Here is a 22601-nt window from a genome sequence, read left to right as displayed (position 1 = left end):
TTGCTTGTAGTTTGAACGAAATCGTTCCGGTCTTTGCGCTTACGTTTGCGTGTGTTACGAGAGATGCACGCGTTACGTCGGCAGTGTGAACATAACATAAGGCTAGGTACACTTAAGGCCACGGTCCCACTGAATGCGGCAGTTTAGGTACTTTTCGGCAGGTCATTACTCATCTCCTTTTGAATACTCTTTTGTGGGATTGATGTCATTCAAAAGGCAAGGCAATCCTCTTTCATTTGATATTATGTATGTGTTGGTTTTTACTGTTCATGCGCGTTTGTAGCGTTGCGAATATGATGGCGCGGACCCTCACTTGCTCCGCTAGTTCATGTTTTATGATCGATCCATTAAAGATAACACGGTTCCAATATATCAGTTTTGTTAAGATGATGTCGGAGCAGAATGTAACGATACACTTTTTTGGTATTTGCACTACTTTGTTTTTTTCATCCCTCCAAATATTGTCCTAAAATTGTCATTTTTCAGCACAAATAAGTTTTTAATGACAAGCGCTAGGGCAATAACATTAGCAACAGAGTAGTTCTTATAATTGGTAATATGCAGAAAAAAAAATTAATGTTGTGTAAATTTTTTTTGTTTAGATATTTTATATCAAACGTAGCACTTTTTTGTGCTCCGAGTCATGGTACTTCAAATGCCGCTGAGCAAATAATTAAACTATGATAAAATCTTTTATAACATTTAGAGCTACAATGGTTGCCCAAGAGGTGGACGATGGCTTTTTTTCATTTTCAAAGTAATAACGCTCCAGGAGCCCTTCAAACTTATCTGTTTTTGACGCATATCTTTTTTGGACATCAGACAGATTTATTGGCATCTAATAACATTTATTGTCTGAAATAGATATACATTACGATGTATTAAATTTTCACAATGATCTTGCTTTGGTTTCTTAATAGGTGTAGAGCTTACCTAATTTTAAAAACAATTAAAAACTGTTTGGGTGTTTTGTTGCGCTACCTGGCGGATGGCAGACAAACTGCTGATTTCTAGTGTTCAAAAAATTTCCGAGGGCGGCGTTGGCGTCTGTATCATCATCAATCTCCGTGTCTTTTTACCCTCACATTTAAAAAATATATTGAAAGATTTACTATCGATAACTGAATGATTTAAGTACTGTGTCAGGCTAATAAATATAAGACAAATAATTGCACAAGCGTAGCGTGATATAATGTGTTCATTATTCGATATGATTGAAATCAATAAACACTGAAGACGAAGAGGAAAAGAATACACCCGAGTTCAATTTATGCCTAGAGTCACTAAATGCGCTTTAAAGTATCGGCACTCCGTTCCCCAAAATTGTTTTGGGCGCCGCCATTTTGGGTCTTGCTCAGAGCAAACGCAACTGCCGATCATCATGATCCAAAAGTACGACTTCCTCAGCATTAGATGCGGTGATAGGAAGCTGATGCAATATTGCAACGCTCTGTCACGGGTTGTTTAAACATTTGTGAGGGACGGAAAAGCGTTTCCTGTGATTTTAGATAAAGCTTCATATAACTGGCAACCATGATCTTAAGCCACAATATGGCCAAGTGTCATTACTCTGAACTGTAGCTAATTTACTGGCACAAGCGGAAACAATGAAGAAGAGGCAGGTGTCAAGAGGTAGTGGCTTGTGGAATCCACGGGGCTTACGTCATGGCCCCTCCAGGTATTACAAGCCTCTTGAACAAGAGCATGAATAGTGTCATTAAATAAGCTGTGCTTCAGAGTAGCGACACTTGGCCATATTGTGGCTTAAATCATGGTTGCCAGTTATTTGAAGCTTTACCTGAAATCACAAGAAACGCTTTTCCGTCCTCCACTTTAAACAGTTTGCGATGAAGCAAAGCGACATTACATGAGCTTCCTAACACCGAATCTAATGCTGAGGATGTCGCACTTTTTAATCATGACGATCGGCAGTTGCGCCTGCTCTGCACAAGCACCAAAATGGCGGCGTTCACAACGCTGTCGGGGAAGAGAGTGCCGATACTCTAAGCGCAGCTCATTTATTGGCTCTAGTTTCCGCGAATCTCCTTTTCCCTGACTGAAACTGAAAATAAATATGAATAATACACCATTATTATACCTTATATAGTTATAACCAAATATACATTATGAGAGGAGGAAGTGGGCAGGTAGGAGAAACGCGGGTTTTATGTGCGACCGTTCTAACCGTCTCAAAAGAGAGAACGCACGACCTTGCGCTGGTTTAAAAAAAAAAAAGGCATCCAAAGAAAAGAGGCGGCACGTTGTGTTCTTTGTTATTATCCGTCTAATTGCAAATTGTTGTGTGTATGTTTATACAGCCGGAAGTTAGTCTGCCTTAGTGGGCGTCTGGTGTCTCAGCTGTAAATGAGCAATTTAGCCAGTGCGGTACAACCGCGAACTTGGGGTCTTTGACGTGCTCCACGCAGTAGTGATACACGACCGCACGCCGGTACGATGCTCTTCCAGACCGAAACGGGCAGGGGCGGGGTGGGTTACGCAGCGCGAGCTTTCGCTCCAAGTGCTCCGAGCTGGTGTGCGCTAGACCACGCACTCTCGGCCACCGAACCCCCCCCCCCCCCCCCCCACCCCCCGCCCCCTTGCGCGTCTAATTTATATACAGGTATAAGTATTTGAAGATCGACGATGGACGTCGATCGTCTCGAGGTAATGTTACGTAATAACATTATATAAATAATAAACTTGTTGAAGGACTGAACGACTAAATTTTTCAATTCTTGGATTGTAATATGACGGTAGCCTATTGTACTTACTGTTGATGAAGAGCAATATGAGGTGACGAGGTAATGATTAAATTATGAGGCTCTATAAGGACGACGACATTAGTGGGTGTCGAACCACAACGTACAGTGCCAGACTTGTTTCAAGTATCGTGTACCCAAAGACTTTCTTCACCCGCAACAGTATAGGGTAGAATCAATGAGGATGCTGCTTTACAACTGTACGTGGAACAGGAAAACTGGAGAAGTGCGGCTTATTCGTTACTATGAGGGACGGATTTCTAGCAGCATTCCCTGATTGACTACTTGGAACAAATGGCCTCGTTGACGTAAAGTGTCCCCGCTCCAAAAGATTCTTGAAGCATACTTAAACCGCAAAGGAGTATGAGGCGAAAAATAAGAAAAAGGAGCCTGGTGTGAAAGGTCCAAATCACCACCATTGCTTCTACTACCAAATGCAATGGCAGTTACACAATACACGAAAAAAGTTTTGTGATTTAGTTATATTTCCACTTAAGGGCATTGATATCCAACGTATTCAGAGAAATGACACCTCCTGGTCAACCAACATAGAACCTTTTCTACTCACGTTTTACATGGAAGGCCCGACTTCCGCTGAAATTCCTCACGTAGACGAGTTGTCCGACCGAATAAACTGCCATTACTCCCGATCTGGGCATCTCTCGATCTTTGTTCGTGGGCCATAGTATCATGAAATCGAGGGGTGTGGCACTTCGTCCGCCGAATATGGGTTCGGCGGGTTTTTTTCCGTGTAAGATGAGACCGTCGCGTGCTGCCGGACCAAGAACCTGGGCCCGTTAGGGCCCGTTTGCTCGAAGCGCTAATCGCGGCTAAAGTTAGCCGCAGTACCTAGGAGAGGGATTTTGAAATCACGTGACCGGCTCGGTAGGGATGCGGGGAAACATGGCGGTGCACCGGTGAGTGAGCGCCGCTCGCTTTGGAACTAATATGTCGTGGTAGCTGCAGTAGCGGGCGCGTTAGTCAGCAACAAATGGTGCAGGAGGCTTTCGCCTTGCATTACCTCACTCAAACCGCAAAACATGAGCAATGAACTCGCCGCATTTTTAGATAGCCTTTCGATTCTGGCTATTCCTAAGCCTAAATGAACGCGATAATTATTGGCATGACAACGTCTTTGGAAAGTCGATTGCCTTGACTCAATCGGCCGGGTATTGATAGCACACAAAAGTAGTCAGCGTCCCAATAAATATTTTTCTAAATTTCCCAAGCACCGAGGTGGATGCTACGATTGTAGTTATCTGTGTTGCACGTGCTGGCGTCTGCAGTAGCAGTTGTTCTAAAGCAAAAAAGCCTAAAACAAATTTTGCATTGCACGCGCGTTGGTCAAAGCCTTATTTTGATTGGCCAGCGCGCGCGGACCGTAGAATTACACTTCCAGCGTTTTCCTCGATGCTTGCGATCAAAACCCGGCCGATTGAGTAAAGACAATTCGCTTTCCAAAGACGTTGCCATGCCGACAATTATCGCGTTCATTTAGGCTTAGGAATGGCCAGAATCGAAAGACTGTCTAAAAAATGCGGCGAGGTCATCGCTCATGCTTTGCGGTTTAAGTGAGGTAATGCAATGCGAAAGCCTCCTGCACCATTTGTTGCTGATTAACGCGCCCGATATTGCAGCTACAACGACATATTAGTTCCAAAGCGAGCGGGGCTCACTCGCACCGGGCAACGTTACTAAAACACTCAGTTGGGAAACTCGCCGTCGAAACCTGGGCCGCTGGCGTCCACCGAGACCGAGCTAAATGCGACAACAGCGCCACTCTTTTTCGTTTGTCTGTACTATGGTCACCTCGAGCTTTTTGAAAGCCTGTTTTTGCGTAAAAACAAACGGAAAAGACTCTTTTTGTATGAAATTTATTGGAGTTTAGTACCAAATGATGGGCGCGTGATGTTTTTATCATCTTTAGTTCGCAATGTTTTGCGGAACAATTAATATTGTTTTTATACAACCATGCCTCAGCGGGCCTTTCAGGTAGCGCGTCTAGACCTAGGTGCATTTTAACTTCGGTAGTTGGACGCGGCGCGTCCGCTGGGGAGACGGGGGTGGCACCCCTGTAACCTCTACCGCTGTATCTGTTCTTCAAGCCAAAATAGAAGTCACGTGCACTTCCTCGAGTGGCCGCTGAGGGAGAAATGGTGGCGTTGTGCTCGTCATTAGCTCGGTGCTCGGAGACAGATTGGGGCCATTTTTTTTAAAGCTGTCTCTATGGGAGTTTCCCAACTGAGTGTTTTAGTAACGTTGGCACCGGGGCACCGCCATGTTTCCCCCATCCCTACCGAGCCGGGCACATGATTTCAAAATCCCTCTCCTAGGTACTGCGGCTAACTTTAGCCGCGGTTAGCGCTTCGAGCAAACGGTTCTTCACTGAAATGCTTATCACATACGCCTTCCCGTACCTCCGACTCAAGAAGGCAGAAGAACAAATGATTGACATTCTAATCCGACACGCATATAAAACGGCGTTGGGCCTACCTAAATTTACGGCCAACGAGAAACTGCTCGCCCTGTGAGTACACAACACCTTTTCTGAACTTAAAGAAGCACATCTAACCACACAGACGGCTCGACTCTCCAGCACACCACCGGGGAGAATGATTTTGGATAGACTGGGCATTGAAGGAGAACCTATGGCGGACCATCCAGGCCCCGTTCCAGGCTATATACGAAAAAAGATTAGAATAAAACCTTTACCAAAGAACATGAACCCGCAAACCCAACAGGGTCGACGAGACGCAAGAGCCAGGGCTATGCATCGACACTTGCAGAGACTCCAGGACGTCATATACGTTGACGCAGCCAACTATCAAGACAGCCGCCACCGGTTCGCCATCTGCGGGGTACCCCATCCCCGAGACTCTGACGCGGCCACCCCACTCATTGCCGCTACGGTATTCACCAAAAACGCGGAAACCGCGGAGGAAGCCGCAATTGCAGCGGCCATTGCCTTTACAGAAGCTACAACCATCGTGAGCGACTCTAAATACGCCATCACCAACTATGCCAAAGGCCGAATCTCACTCACAGCCAGAAATATCCTAGGAAATGTTGCCGAGACATCCCCCCTCCAAGAAATTGACCTGGTATGGATCCCGGCGCACGCCGGAAACCCCGGAAACGAGGCTGCCCACGCACAAGCTCGAGTTGAGCCGGCCGAGCAGTGGACAGTCCGATTCCGGAGGCAACCGGTGAACCGCTTACCTCCTACCACGACCACACCACCCATTTCAAACTCCGACGAAGAAAATTCCCGCCGCCACACCGCTCTCTCTCGAGGGAGCAGCAGGTAGCGTGGAGAAGACTTCAGACGGACTCCTTCCCCAACCCAAATGTATACTCGCACATATTTGCTCAAATCTCTAGCCCGAACTGCCGCTTCTGCGGTGAAAAAGCTACTTTAGATCATATGATCTGGGACTGCAAAGCGCACCCTCCACCCCCAGATCTCATGGCTGCTCCCTCACTCGACGCGTGGCTCTCAGTAAAGGCCAGCGACGACCCAGACACTCAAGTCAAGGCCGCCGAATGGGCCTATGCAGTTTGAGACCTACATGGTCTGGACATCGCATACTGACCACATCCTACTTCTCCTTTTAATAAAGTTTTCACTCACTCACTCACTGAAATGCTTCTTCCGTAGGCTTCAAAAGGGCTTTTTTTCGTTTCGCACACCATCTGTTCTGCTTGCTCGTTAGTTGCAGGATGGTATGGTGCACTAATGTGATGCCTGATGCCGGTGTTTTTTCTTCAAAAACTTGTTTATTTTACATGAAGCAAGATTTGGCGCGTTATCAGAGAAAAGTATTTTCGGTAGGGCAAAAGTAGGTAAAAGAGACCGTAGAACGTCAATGACGTGTTTGGACGTCGTGGCAGGCATCGTGTAAACTTTTAGCCACTTAGAGTACGCATCGCCCATGACTCCGCAGATGTGTATACGTTTCACCACCCACCGACTGAATAGTGGATCGTTTTCAGTTACTTCGAGTCTTTCCACAAAGTTAGCCCAGGTGCCAGGACTTTTGTCGAAAGCGGTAAGTGTTCGAAACCTCGACAACGTCGGTAGCCACGTGTTGTGCTTGACACTGGACACTTACCATTCGCTGAGAAGAAACTTGCTTGTTCGTCTGCCATGAGCCATCCAGTATCAGGTCATCACCGCAACACCATCTCCCGACAAAACTGGTCTTCATTGTTCGCATGTCCATAGTTAGCAATCACGTCAACTTATAAATTCCCGAAAGCTCATAACTTGCCGTCGCTAAACGCCGTTCATTCATAGTGTCTTCATTGCAAATAAACGTCTTCCTATTTCTTCTGATGGCTTTCATCATATTCCTCCTAAGCTGTACTTACAACATTATGTGTGTCGGTACTTTCGAAAATATTGCAACGGCGTTTGTTTTCTGGGAACTATAATGTAACAACCTTTACAACATCTTCCGGACCCCGTGAAACATAATATTTCGTGACCTTTTTTAGTCGTCATTAAAATGGTGAGGTAAGTACCGTAAATCGCGAAGCAGTTTACTTGACGTCCGCTTCCACTGGTTCTTGGAAGATTGAGTCTACTGAGCGTGCATTCCTGCAGAGAAAATTTTCAATGATAGGATATTGACACGTAAATCAACATTTGATTCCTTCTTGGTAAGATTTATTGCGAAAGCCCGTTACAACCGCCGAACCGCATATTCTCGCATGCATCCGTTTGCTGGGCCACGCTACTTGAGCTAGCTGAGCACAGCTGGCAGCGGCGCGACCAAGGCCACGAGGGGAACGTGATGGTGCTCGAGCCATCCCACTGTGAACCAATGTTTCGGCCACCCCACAGGTGCGTGTCGCCATCTATTGGTTGAACTAACGCCTTGTTCAAGATGGCTGCCGTGGGACCGCAGCCTTAAGTTTGGTTCAGACAGTTGCGTTTGACTGCGGTTGACTGCGTTGCGGCTGCGAGAAACCAGGACATCCCTGCTGCTTATATCGCGTGCCAAGATGATTCGTTGAATTGGATTCCACGCTTCATACGAAGCACAGATGTGCCGGTGACTCGCTTTCGGTTTTCAACGCAACGCAGTCGAACGCACTCAAACGCAAATGTCTGAATCTGCCTTTAGATTCTTCTCCTCACGTAACCAGCCACGTGACCTCAAAACATTTTTTGCGGCTATTTTATTCGCCTGTTCCAGGTACTCAGATTGATCAGCAAGCGGGCCCAGGGGATGACCGTGTATCGCAGATGAGGCGTCGACGACGCCCAATATTGCTCCGTGCAGAATCAAACGAGAGAGGGATACGAGAGGGATCAAACAAAGGTCATGGCGCAACGACCGATGCTGCGCACGACCAGGCGCAATGACTGTACCTGCCGAAATACAATTACGCTCCGTCGATCGCTTTGCAGAGGGAAACAGCGTTCTCGATTGGGCTGCCCTCCAAGATCATAAACATTAGCCACGTTCGCCGGGACACGTTAATTGGTGCGGGGCAAGAGGGAGGGACAGAAGAGGATTTTTCGAGCACGTTTTCGCCGTTTTCCGAGCTCCGAGGTTCCGAGGCTCCCAGGCTCGAACTAACGACTCGATCCGCGCAAACACCGTTTCAGTCGGAAATCGCTGGCCATTCCAGAGTGCGCGAGAGCGTCTTTCCACGTATAAACCCCGCGGCTGCCCTCGCCCTCCTAGCGGTGCCCGACGGGAGCTCGCAATCCGTGGTGTCGAAACAAGGTGAATGAGCTCCAACTCGGGGCCCTATTTTAACAGAAAGCAGAGGAATCGAAGTCAGCAAGCAGTCTCTCGATTTGTGACCGCTACTTCTGGTAATTTGGCGGCTGGCGAATTCATTGGGCGCTGATCGACCTAGACCTTTTTGTATCATTTTCCGAGGCTGCTGAATATTTTATACTTTTTGTGTGCACTCTGAAAACTGAACCCCAACCGCGTTCTCGGTGCGGGTAATGGTGTATTCGCGCGACAGATCTCCGTTGAAAATCGAGCACGTCTTAGAGCTGTGAGGAGGAAACGGCGCGAAAAGGAAGAAGCGGTTCAGAAAATCGGAGCGAGCACTGACAAGATGTAGTCGCGTTTAGATTAAGTCAGCGGAGTGTAAATTTTCGTGAAAGTGATCGCGACTTTCGGGGCCTCATCGAACAAAAGATAATTGAAAAAATCATGAGCCATACCACTCCGCGGAGGTGGATGACTAGCGAAGCTAATTAGCACACGAAACAGACGTGACACACAATTTTGGACAAAGGTACGAACAGATTTATTAGGGAGTTTTCGTAAACCGCGTTTCCCTCTCCGCTGAGCCCTCCGCAACGAAGTAGCCGCTACTGCGTCTGCGCGCCGATAGCCGTGACTATAGAGTTCGGTGTATCGTAGCTTGTTGCGGAGAGGACGAACGATACGCACAGACATGAATTGTTGTCTTGATCGGTGGTCGTTATTTCGCGTGGACGACTATCGCCGCCCCGAAGATCCGGAGGAAACTAGACATGCGCGACGGGACTGCCACCCGGCGGAAAGTAGACACGCTCGACAGGACCTCCACCCCGGGAGAGCGGAAAGGAAGGAAACTAGGCAAGCAAGCGCTTGGAACGACGACAAAGAGAAGGCGGTGCGAGCATAGACATGACCGACGCGGGTCGCACAGCGGCAAATCTTCGCGAAACCTTTATTATCTACCCGAGAATCTACTTTATTCTTTATTAAAAAATTATCCCGTATCACCCGGAGGCGTTATTGCAGGGGGGTTACAGTTTTGAAAAAAGAAAACAAAATCTTCATTTGTAGAGCACGCATGGTCTTCAGTCAACATATTCCACACTTCAATGGTTTTAACAAAGAAAAAAAAAAGAATTCGCACACATGTTTGTCCTGACATGGTACACTCGGATTTTGAAAACATGATCAGTCCGCCTGAAAACGTAATCTGTGTGTTTGAAATATATTTCTGTATTAATACAGGTTTTATTATTGTACATAAGAAATAAAAACTTCAATCTCAACTTTTTTCGTCGGGAGGAAAGTAGTTCCCAATTCAATTCTCTTTTCATTTTAGTGCAGCTCTCCCTCCGCCCATGCCGATCCAGGACAAACCTAGCAGCTCTGTTTTGAATTCTTTCCAATTTATCAATCAAGAAAATTTGCGAAGGGTCCCAGACGGCACATCCATATACTAAAATTGGTCTGACACATGATAAGTACGCTTTTTTTTATATCAGGTTGAGAGCATTCCAAGTTCCGTCGAATAAAATTGAGCGCCCTGCCAGCTTTCACGATCACGTCATCAACATGAGCATTCCAAGAACAAGAAAGTTGTTCTCTATTCGGTAGTGACTTTCAATTTTTTTTATTTTTCTTTCTAAAACACAAGTGTATACACTTTATTGGACTTAAATTCATCTGCCACGTAAAGCACCAAGTATTAATACATTCCAGATATTGTTGCAACAGAGCAGCATCTTGTTCATCCTTAATTTTTCTATACACAACGAAGTCGTCGGCAAACAACCGCATACACGAGGAAATTCCCACGGAAATATCGTTTATATAAATTAAAAAGAAAAGTGGACCTAGAACAAAGCCCTGTGGGACTCATGACGTAACGTATACATACCCCGAATTTTCTTCATTTAAGACGACACGTTGGCGACGCTGAAATAAGTAATTTTCAATCCATCGGAACACCCTAAAATCCAAGTTTAACAGCGTAAGTGTACAAAGAAGGAGCGGGTGCGGCACAGTGTCGAATGCCTTACGAAAATCTAGAATAACACAGTCAGTTTGCCCTTCATTATCAACATTAGAAGCCAATTTGTGATAAAATTCTACAAGCTGTGTCGTGCAAGATAGTCCTTTACAAAACCCGTCTTGTTCATTAATTAGTATGCTGTTTTTTATTTTATGCCCCATTATTTCTGTATATAAAATGTATTCGATTATCTTACATGAGATTGCAGTTAGTGATATTGGCCTGTAGTTCGAAGCTTCTTTTTTTTTTTAATCGCCTTTGTGAATAGGGACAACATGGACGATTTTCCAGTCGTCTGGTAGGGTACGGTTGGACAGTGATGTATCATAGATTCAATACAGAGACAGCAATATAGGTCCGGCACAACGGTTTAATATACGCGGAGATATACCATCAGGACCATTTGCCTTGGTTTCGTCCATGTTTTTCAAAAGCGCCTCGGTACCTCTCACGCTTAGTTCAACTGGTTCTATTAACGGGATGGTGCTTGCATGTGGTGAAGGACAATTGCTACCTTTAGGTAGGAAGATAGATCGAAACTAATTGTTCAGGCACGTTGCCTTTTCGGTGTCGTCAATGAGGACGTGGCTGTTGTGCACAATTTCGTTAATTCCCAGGTAATCAGATCCGCACCCTTTTATAAACTGCCAAAAACGTTTAGGGCTAGTTTTCATCCTCTCATTAAGTCGCTTGAAATAAATTTCCTTCGCACTTTTTATGGTAAGTTTATACTCATGTGTTACTTCGGATAATCTCTACAAATGGTTGTTACTTTTTGTCTTCTTGTATCTGACGAATGCTCTCCTTCGTTTCCTAATAATCCTGAGAGTACATGAGGTCACCCATGGTTTCTTTCCTTTTTTGAGCCTAGCAGAATCTATGCATGGGACATGCAGGTTCGTAAGTTCTAGCAGCTTGCTTTTTAAATACACACCACAATTTATGAATGTCGCAGTCCTCAGCTGGACACTCAAAAACCGGCAAGTGGTCGAGAAGCTCTTGGGATATACTAGCATAATCACATTTATCAAAGAAAATAAATCTTTCCTTGATGCACAAATTTTAGGTCAGTTGATTTCAGATTCGACGCTTGCAACGACGGCATTGTGATCACTTATTCCTGGGACAATAGCTACAGAGCTAATAAGATTGGGTGAACTACAAAACAAAAGGTCTAAAACGTTGTTATTCCGAGTTGGATTTTTTACATATTGTACCTGTCCGAAAGTATCTGCGATGTTCTTCATTTCTAAGTTAATGCGGGAAGTAACTTTGCGTGACAAATACCATCAGGCCACTCTAGGTCTGGCAAGTTATAGTCTCCTGCTAATAGGATAGGGTGCTGAGATGCCTCCGAAACTATATCAAATAATGACTGTAAATTCTTTAAATCTGAATTCGGTGGCCGGTAAAACGTTCCTACAGCGTACGATGAGTTATCAACTAAAGTGTCGTCATGATTAATGCCTAGAGCCTAGATGACTTTAGAAAAGAATGCATTAGGAGAAACACCCTTCCACCGAGGCTAGGCCTATCTTTCCGATAAACAATAAATTATTTTGGGAATACTTCGCTATCGGTGATGGACGGATTCAGCCACGATTCTGTACCAAACACGATATCTGCTTTAACGAACTCGAGCAAACCACAAACTTATCAATTTTGTTTATTACACTTCTACAGTTTGTCAGACAGAAACTAGATCATGACAGGCGCTTTTCTTATTTTACTGAGGCGTCATTGTTTCAAGAAGAGAACGACTCCTTGTTTTCTTTATCCCATGTAAAAGCTTTTCCGTTAACAACAAGTTTGTCAAACTTTAGCCTTACCTAATTATTGCTGCCTACTTTTTTAGCTTTAGCATACTCCCACAGCCGTTTCCGTATATCTTGGGTCTCAGGGGTGCGTATTGATAACTAATCTACTGAATATACCTAATGCAAAATTACCCAAGCATCAAGGAGAATGCAGTTAATTATGCTCCACGCGCCGCACGTGCCGGCGTCTGCAGCGCAGTACCTATTTAAAATCAAAAACCTAAAACAAATGGCATTTTGCACTTGTGTTCGTCAACGCTTTATTTTGGTTATTTACTTCCAATCTTTCAAAACGGGAAAAACGTGCGCGTGTGGCGCGTGTGGCGGTGCGCGCGTAAATTTTTTGTTGACGCACACAGTGTTGCCAGATGGTCCCACCAAAAAACGCCAAATGACTGGAAGGTATAGCCCAAATATAGCCAAAGCCGTAAAAAAACTATAGCCCAAAATAGCCAAGATTAAAAACAATGATTTTTAAGCCTTATATTCACAATTTCTCACACTCATACAATACAGGTTGCAAACTCTGTTTCAACCCTCAGATGCACCAACTTTTGTGTACATTATGTTACTTGTGAATTAAAAAAAAAAAAAAAAAGCTTCGGAAGGATGAAACTCCGCACAAAACTGGCCCTTCCTTCGGTTTTCAGAAGTACAAAACACACAAAGATAGCTTTTTTGTGGAGCCCGGGAGATATCATCATACAGAAAAAAACGAAAATAAAGAAGCAGAACAGTCAGAACACTGGGTGTTTCAAACCAGAACCCCAATATCCTTCTTATCCTTATCCTTATCCTTATCAATATCCCACCCGTCTCTCCTTTTTTGGTGAAGAATATTAGTGTCACCCATTCATGTTCCCGTTATTTCTGATTGTGTTGTCCTTTCTTGGGGTGCGCAACGACTCGAAGGTATAGTCATGTGTTTAGCGGTGAAACTGCGGACTTCTCATTTTTACAAACTTGGGTGCCTAAGGATTCTCACAATGGGCACCAAAGCAGCATTTGGAGAGTTCAGTCTACGTCCGGACAGAGCCATATGCGTCCGGGTTGAAGGCGCGCTACCGTGCCTGTGATAATAGTGCAATCTGTTCGGTTTGCTCCACTGCGCTGTAGGGAGGCCGCTTGAGCTCTGCAAGCATTGCTTCACTGCGCATTGTGAAAACCCCAAAGTTTGTAGAAGTTTAAAACCTTTTCTTCTTCCTCTCTCCCCTCTCGACTAGCCAAAAGAGAAACAATTTTTTTTCGAAACTAATTAAAAGGTCGAAAAGTAACTAGCCGAACCTCAAAGTTCGGCGTCGAACCCGGGGTTCGACAAAAGTTCGCCGCATTCTTAGAAATAGCCCAAAATAGCCACATATCCAACCACGAAATTTTGACGCCAACTAGAAAAATGTGTAGCCCAATTTGGCTATATATAGCCCAATCTGGCAACACTGGACGCACATGAAAAATCCACGGAACGCTAACCATAAACAGCTTTGTTGCAAAAAAAAAAGTTAAAGAGAAAGAGAAAAGAGATTCGCCACGACCGCCACAACTCGGTGGCGAATTTTCACTTACCCGTATCTCCCTGCAGGGGCCCTGACGGTATGGCCGCTTTGGAATCGCAATTCGCGGTCAACCGCCCACCACGCGCCGCGCATTAAGGGCCTTGTCGATGTATGGGCGAAAAAGAATGGTACCGTAAAAATAGACCGAATGCGCTTCTGCACTGCGCCTAGCTTGATACTTTTTTTTGAGCCAGATGCACTTCAAACTGCCTCGCAATGTGCCGAGCCTTTTTTTAGAACAAAAGGTTGGGGCGCAAACGAGCTGGTGAAGGTTTAACATAATTTTAGACACACCCCCGAGACTGGGGAAAACACGAGGAACAACACAACACACAGAGTCTCAAAAAAAAAAATTGGGTTGTGTGTATGTTTGTACAGCCTAGAACTCGGTCTGCGTCAACGGGCGACGAGTCTCCCAGCTGTAGATGAGCAATTGAGCCAGTGCAGTACAACCGCTAGCCTGGAGTCTTTAACGTGCACCACGCAGTAGCAATATACGACTGCACGCCGGTACGATGCTCTTCCAGCTCGAAACGGGCAGGGGTGCGGATTGAACCCAGGATCCCTGGGACAGAGTCTCAACACACACACAGACTCTTAGTGTTGTGTTGTCCTTCGTCTTTTCTCGAGTCTCGGGGGTTTGTCTAAAATGATGTTAAAGCTTTTTTTTAGTTTTTTGTTTTAGCTTCTTAATATAAATCTATCGCAGAAACCACAGTTTCACTCGCGTTAAACTCTCGCACATGGGTGCGATACTGAGTCAGGATTGTCCGATACCACGTTTGGCGACAGTACTTTCCTAATTGATTGCTCGCGCTAAATCAGATTTTGAAATGGTGTTAGGTGGAAACGTCGAATCACACCCGTCCTGGGTAGCGGCTCAAATGTTCGACGAGCCTCTAAATGTTTCCCAAACACTGGGTCGTTCCCCCCAAATATTCAGCAGGGGGTCACCAAGCGGTTCCCAAACTTGAAGAAATGGGAACTTGTCTTCTCTTCGGCGAAGTCAATGAAAAAAAAAAAAAAAAAAAACGGTCGGAACCCAACATCTAGCTGGAGCTGAGAGGTGCACTTTTCTTGAGAAACTGTGCTCTAAACATTGAGCTCAGGTTTTAGCCAATTAGGAACGGTCATTTCTACGGGCTTACGTGTTTTCGTTTTGCGATAGTTTCTAGACCAGTCACATCAGTCTGACTATATTAATTGGCGAATAAGATGTCAGAGTCAAATTTGTGTATTACTGTTCACGCACGAAAATTAGAATGCTTGTGGCGTCGCGAAAACCTAGAGAGGGGTCGCGACGCGTTATTTATATTTTGGGTGTGTTGCAGGGTAGCAGAGTTTGGTGTGCATTTTAATAAGCATTAATTTATGTGTACTCTTAATAACAAGCTCAGCGTATATCTTATTCTTTAGACTGTTTTAGATATTCCTTATCTCGTGAAATATGTTCTCAAGAGCTTGCATGCACAAAATGTTTTTTTTGTTTTTTTTGTCTTTGTTTCAGTGGTGTGCGTGTTAGATGGACACACTATGACAGGCTATTGATTGAAGTCATAATACATCCTGCATTTCTAGATTGCGTCTCTCGCCTCCCCCGTTTCGAGTCGATGACGACTGCAGGCATGAAAGTGGCGGGTTATCAAACGAGCTTGCCAACAAAGAAACTGCTGTCGTAGATGGGCATTATCGGTGTGTTTTTGATCACCGAGTTCTTCACCTGTTGCATTCATGCAGTCGACATCGATTGCTGACGCTGACGTTGCTCGAGAACTTCGATCGACAGCACGGTGCTCTTTGTTGCTACAGGTTGAGGCCCTTTTCTTTCTGGTTCTAGCCGAAAGCTGCCTTTCTAGGGGCCACTCTCTGGTTTTCGGAATTTTTGTGAGATAAAGGGACAATCCGGAAACTTGGTACGATTGAAGAAAAAGTAAACAGGAAAGCCGGTGCATGTTGCGGATATTTCCCTGCTAAATTTAGCGGAAACATTTTCTCGCTAAATTCAACGGGCAAGTTTTACCCTCGTGAGGGCAGGTGTGACGTCACCTGACGTCACACGTGATGCCGCGCAAACCGGGAAAATGTTTCCGCTAAGTTTAGCGGCAAGATATTTCCGCTAAATTTAGCGGAAATTAGCGGGAATTAGGCGGAGAAATTTTTCCGCTAAATTTAGCGGCCAAATATTACCCTCGTGACGGAACATGTAACGGAACGTCTGACGTCACGCGTGACGTCACGAGGGTAAAAGTTTCCCGCTAAATTTTGCGGCAAATGTTTCCGCTAAATTTAGCGGGAAAACATTTCCGCAAATTTTAGCGTCGCGTAACGTGTGACGTGATGTCACACGTGACGTAACGAGGGGAAACTTTCCCCGCTAAATCTAGCGGGAAAATTTCCCCTCTAAATGTAGCGGAAAACGTTTCCCGCCAATTATAGCGTGACGGCACACGGGGCGTCACACGTCACCCTCCCCTCTGTCCCCCCCTCCTCCTCCTCAGGAGCTGCGAATTGTAAACATCTCTCTTTTTTTTTCTTTTTTTTAACTTTATTTTTGCTCACGGTGGAAGAAAAGAGAGGTGTCTGAAGGGGCCCCTCGCTGCGAAGCAATCGTGTCGAAGACTGACACTCATTTCTAACAAGCTCCATGAGATGGCATCAATTGTCTCGGGCTCCAAGCGGGGGCTGGAGCACGGTGGGCTCGGGGCTTGGGGGATGTGACATGCTCCATTTCTGGGACTTCCTTCCTTTGAACGTTTTGAACGTGTCTACTCTACAGACTCGATTTCAAGGGGTTGCTCCGCAGGAATACCTTTATGCATATACGTAGGAGGTCAATGGCAGTCACTCGAAACCCACTCGTTGCTCCGTTTTGAATTTTCTGGTTCATAATTTCGCGCGTGTGCAAAAAGTGTTTGGTCTGCAGTGCGTAATGGGCAAAAGACCTCTCGCTAGACTTTTCCGATATGTTGTGCTTCTAAGGATGCACGACTCTACCTCTGGCGACGTGCAACACAAAGAAAGATTCGCCAACTTCCGGCGACGGACCATGTCCGCGAGAAACATTTCGTAGTTGATACTGTATCAAAAACATAGACGGCCAAATACAATGGAAACGTACTGGTGAGCAGCAAGCACTGTACCAGGGGTTTCTCCAAGAATTGAAATAAGGGGGGGGGGGGGGGCATTTATAATAGAGGAGTCATTGCGAATTAAGGGGTGCCCTCAGAGAAACCAGGGGGGTGTACACCCTCAATAGGAGGTGTGTAGGGGAATCACTGCACTGCACGACGCGCATTTGCAAGGAACGCTGTACCAACCAATCTAAAAGAAACGGAGGCGAAGGACGAAGAAGGGGACAAACACAAAAGGTCTAAATTGAAACGTTTTGTTTCTGTCAGACGCCATGAGGGTAAAACGTTCCTGCTAAATTTAGCGGCAAAATTTTCGAGCAAGTTTAGCCGGAAATTTCTGCCCTTGTGACTTCATTATTGAAAACATCCCATAATGCAACGCGCGGCTACGCCGACGCCGACGGCGACGCCGCTGAAACCGGAAACGGGTGCCTAAGAGCTGCGCTCTAAAAAAGAAAGACATCTTACGGTTCAATACTGCTGGCCGTGATCCTTCCCGAAAAGGAGGAGGCGCGGTGGCTCCGATGGGACAACGGATATCCTGTAGGCCTGTCGCACATTATGCGCGGCTCGGGGAATTAGCGTACATCCGAGGTGCCAAACACGTGACCTCAAAACCCGACGACGCTGAATCCCCCCCCGCGGAGAAAAAACTCTGCCGTGCGAATGCACCATACCGGGTAATTGCAGACCTCTTAGTGAGCAAGCCGGGTACTGACTCTAAAGCGTGAAACACATAGTAGGATTGAAAACCCGAGCCTTCACGTCACAGCGTCAGCGACGGTTGCTATGGTTACGCTGCTGGACGGCGCGACACGACGCGATTTGTTCTCACACGTGTTTCATGTTTAAAAGGGAGCCGGCGCGAACCTATCTGTTAAACCTCAACTTGCCTTTCTCTTTCTCGTGAAGGCTGCATAATATTTATCTTGAAAGCTGGAGACTTTGCACCGCTCGGAGTATTAACTGTTAACGAGACATCTTCAGTCAGTCAAAATGAGCGTTCAAAGTAACGCATATAACGGGGTCCATTTAGTTTTATATCACAATTTAGTAGCTGTATACCAATACGCCTACTTCTCCCTCTCAAAAAAAAAAAATAGTAGATTTAAGTAAACGTAGCTGACGAAACGACTTATGTTCCCTCCAGACACTTACGTTCCCTCACCCGCAGCAACCGTCGAACGCCCTTCCAAGGGCTGGAACGTACAGATCTCGTTTTCTCGAGTACCCGCGGCTCACAAACGACTCTCTTGGCCGAGACGGGACTTCATGAATAAATAACGCGCTCCATTCGGCGTTTCGGAGGCCCCGGGGTCCGTGTACTAATGGCCGAAACGCCGCAGGACGACGCTGTGACATATGGCTCGGAAAACGGGGCCCACTTCATCGGTCAGTCCCACTCCCGAAAATACGGCGTGTGCGCGCTGAGGCACCAAAGAGCGACCAGGGTCCGGTCAATATGCCGATGGAGCGTCGGTCATCGCGGACTAACGACGCGTCTAGGTGAATGCCGTCCGGTCTAGGCAAACAGGAAATCTCCATATGCACTGCGGTGGCCCATTTGCGGAGGCACGCTCAGGGGTAGCGTTCGTCTGCTCCGTATACGCCTATGCCAGAACGCGGCATTCAAGTGATCCAAGCCCGGAAGCGGTGGACGGCTTACCCTAAGAGATATTGAAATGTTTTTGTTACTTTATTGTGAGTTCCGTCTGGTCCATTTGCTTGCAGTAACTGCTTTTGCTTTTTGTCATGGTGTTGGTTTTAACCTTGTTCAAAAACAGATCGTGTGACATAAACAACTCTTATAAAAAACAAAAAAAGGAAAACCTGCCGATATTATTTACACAGAACCCTATCGCAAAACATTGTGCGTGCGGAATAGGAATGCATCGTTTCTGAATACATTCGATTAGGCTTCAATTTGTAGGCCGGCTTATGGTCTACTTTATACAACTCCCGAAAATTCTAACGTTAAAAGTTTAAAAACAAAACTACAAAAAAATTAACTAGCAAGTGTTTTCATCAGCATGTCATTACAGGCACTGTTCTATCGACGAATATAGCGCACTCCGAAAATGCTTAATTCATTAATTCAGCTCGTCTTCACGAAATATATGCCTACTCCCCAGAAAACTGGTAGCCATTGAAAGCCACCTACTCGCCGTCATGGTCACAATATTCACACCCATCCCCCTTCTAGCGCCGGAGAGGAAGGTAGAGAGAAAACCTAGCAAAAGTGATGTCATCAGCGGTGTCCGATGATATTTGCTTGCCTCTAAGCCAAGGTTACATACAAGACCAGCTCATAGACGCTGCTTGTATAAGTAATACCCCCCCCCCCCCCCCCCCCCCCCCCCAAATGGCTCGCTTCCCGTCGTTCGACGCGCAACCATTTTGGAAGACGTCTGCTATGGTAACTGCAGGGTACTCTGTGGAATACGCATGTTTCGAAGCACAGCATCTGTAGACGACGATTCACCGTGTTCAATGGAATTCTGTCAAGACCGGTTATAACGAAGTCGGTTATAACAAAATAGGAGCTACAGCGAAGCGATCATGATTTCCCATTCCCGTGTGCACTTTTCCAATGCATTTGTGTCTGTTTTTGTCGAAGGAAATTAAGCGTCTCCCGCAGGTATATATAAAAAAAAAGAAAATTGCGATAATTAAGAAAAGAAAACGGAAAGTTTACTAAGTCTTGGATTGCCGCGTTTTGCTGCCGCGGCCAAGAAGCCACCCAGAGCAGGCTGCAGAAGATGCTGGAAAGGCCGCCACGGAAGTCTTGCTCCCCGCTCCTTATCTGGGAAGCGTTTTTACCGCACCAGACGGAGAAAGCGTCGTGGCATGCCGATAGGAGCGTTCGGAGCGCTAGCGACAACGTTCCGGTAACGTCCCCGGATATTTTTTCATAAAACGCAGTGAAAAAACCATCGAGAGACTTTACGTTCCAGCGGAGATGACAAAGAGATCCTCGGTTTAAGAGAGAGAGAGAGCAGTAAGTACGCCTGCATTTGATTGTCGCGTGGCCAGTGTGTCGAGGAAACTGGGCGGAGAGGCGTACACTTTTGCGGAAGGTGAGCGCTTTTGAGTTTTGACCCCTTGCATGCTGCCTCTCGTTTTGCAAACGCGGCCCACAAACCACGTGACCCCAATCGAGCAGTTGCCCCATCTCTTATATCTAGGCTCTCTACATAGCGTCGACAAAAAGCTTGAACGCGAACTCGGTGCCGTGCGTGCTTCTTTGTTTGCTTCGTGATCCGTGTCGGCGTCTGGTCGGTGAGGTCGCTCTTGCGCGAACGTCTGCTTCGCTCAAGCACCGATTCGGCGAGTCATCGCCACTCAACGATGGAGAGTCCCGCCACCGACGGACGGCGCATAGACGTAAAGAATGCCGTCCACCGTCGGAGTCCTCCGCGGGGCCGTCGCAGCTGTCGACATGGTCCCCAAGCAGCACATAAACGTGAAGAAAACGTCGAAAGAACGTCAAAGACGTCTGTAACGTGACGTCGTAAAACGTCGAAGGTCCGGACGTTACCTTCCTTCGACGTCGATGAAACCTTTAAATGTCCGCGAGAAAAGGTGCACAGGAGGTCGAGGGGACGTTCCAAATGACGTTTGTCGCACGTCACATGCACGTCTCAGTGGGCCGTTGCGTCCTCCCTCGACATTTATGATACGTGTGTTTACGACATCCGGACTACCAACGACGTTCACAGAACGTCGAGAAACTTTTCCAAATTACGTTCCCTAGCCGTTGTGGGAAAACGTTGTGTCCCCCCCCACCCCCCCCCCCCCCCTCAAAAGAAAAAAAAAGTATTTTTTTAGTATTATTGCGAAGGCAAGCTGCTATCATGCAAGTACGAAGGAAGTAACTAAAACATAGGTTTGGTACGAACTGTTTATTTGAGCATGTTCAGACACGAGATGCAATACGGAGCGCCTCCAAAAGACGTCCCTGGATGGGCTAGCCTCAAAGATATAAAATAACAAACAAATTCACGTAATAAGAGAACAAGAGACGATGTCACGCGGCGCGGAATGTTCCACCGCTTACCTCGTTCTGCTTCTGATTAATGCGGTGACGCGCGAGCTTTAGCCGTCCCATTGCGCGTAGCTGGTACTCTTGCTGCGTGTACGGGGATGGTTTCAGAAGGGGGATCCCGTCCGCTGGGCGTGCTTGATTGGGATCGTCGGAGGCGTCTGAAGGGTCTAGATCGGAGACTGGACTTGACGCGCCGTTATGTGCACTGCCACTTGTTTTCTGGGGGGCGTCATTCATATCCTCACAGGCACCTTGATCCGAGCAGTAGTACGATTCAACGTGTGAAGCGTTATGGCTTTCAAAAAGGTCCTCGAGCCGTGGCTGAATACGACGGCGTTTTTGGCGATCACCGACTTTTTCATGGGGGCGACTTGAACGACTCATCCAATCGCAGCACTTATACTGTATGCAGACTCGGAAAAAAAAAAAAAAAAAAATTACGGCTACACAGCAGCCTGCCTCGTAGACCTGTAGACGTGACGGCCGGTGCTAGTAACTGGCTTTCGCAAAAAGCTGGACCGGGTCCCAGAGCTGTTCTCTCTGGGCCAATTCGAAGAACAGAACATTCAGGGAAATATTTTGGGAACGACTAAGAAAATACGTGCACCCGGAACTTAGGCGTGTCAATTGTTCGTCCGTCGCTATCTTCCCCCACTTTTCTCTCTCGCCCTCTTCTTGCCGAGTTTCCCGACGCGTCGCATGGTGCTCTATGGAGTTGCCACAGGCATCTTTTCTGCCTATCTTTCCCCCTCTCTCTCGCGCCGTGCCGGCTGGATTTTTTTTTTTTTTTTTTGTGTTTTTTTTTTCGGCAATTTAGTGCGGACTGGGCTTGAACGCTTTTTGGACCGTCATCTGGGCCATTCAGGGTTTGGCATCATGAATGTCAATTTCCACAAACCGTTGACAGTATCTACCGGATTTCGTCATTGCCGGGCATTTTATTTTATTTATTTTTTTGAGTCAACTCCAAAAATGCGCAAGTATGCAGTGAAGTTGTGCACTGATATAGTGTGTGCTGGCATGCGATTTTCGTTTGGGTACGTCACCAGTGGCAACGAAAGCCAGATCTGTACTGACAGTCACGTGACAAGACTTTGCGCCCCGATCTACCGAAAGCGCTAAGGCGCTGGAAGTCGGTGTTATGGATGAACTGTGATGTTGATGCGAATTTTTTGGTTGTGCGCAGGTGAGCATGGGTTACAAAATACGAAAAAAAAAAAAAATTGACGAACCTTAAAACAATCTCGGGTAGTCGCGGAGCAGTATGGATGCTCCTAGGAAAGGATGCAGGCCTGAAATCACCTGGAGAGGGGATAGTGTAGCAGCGCCCCTGAGGCGCGTGCCAGGGCCCAGGACCCATGGAAGACGACAGCGCGCGTGCAAAATGCAAGAATAGTACAATTCGATCCGTTCTATACGCCATGGGCTTCGCAAATTAAACCTGTAACAATATTTTAAACAAACCAAAATTATAACAAGCACATCTAAGAGGAATGATATTTCCAACATGGTTTCATTTTTTTTTCTTC

This window comes from Ixodes scapularis, unplaced genomic scaffold (genome assembly GCF_016920785.2).
Source record: "Ixodes scapularis isolate PalLabHiFi unplaced genomic scaffold, ASM1692078v2 PGA_scaffold2__306_contigs__length_199485367, whole genome shotgun sequence".
NCBI lineage: Eukaryota > Metazoa > Arthropoda > Arachnida > Ixodida > Ixodidae > Ixodes > Ixodes scapularis.
The sequence above is the reverse complement of the archived record's forward strand: the minus strand, read 5'-3'. Positions refer to the sequence as shown.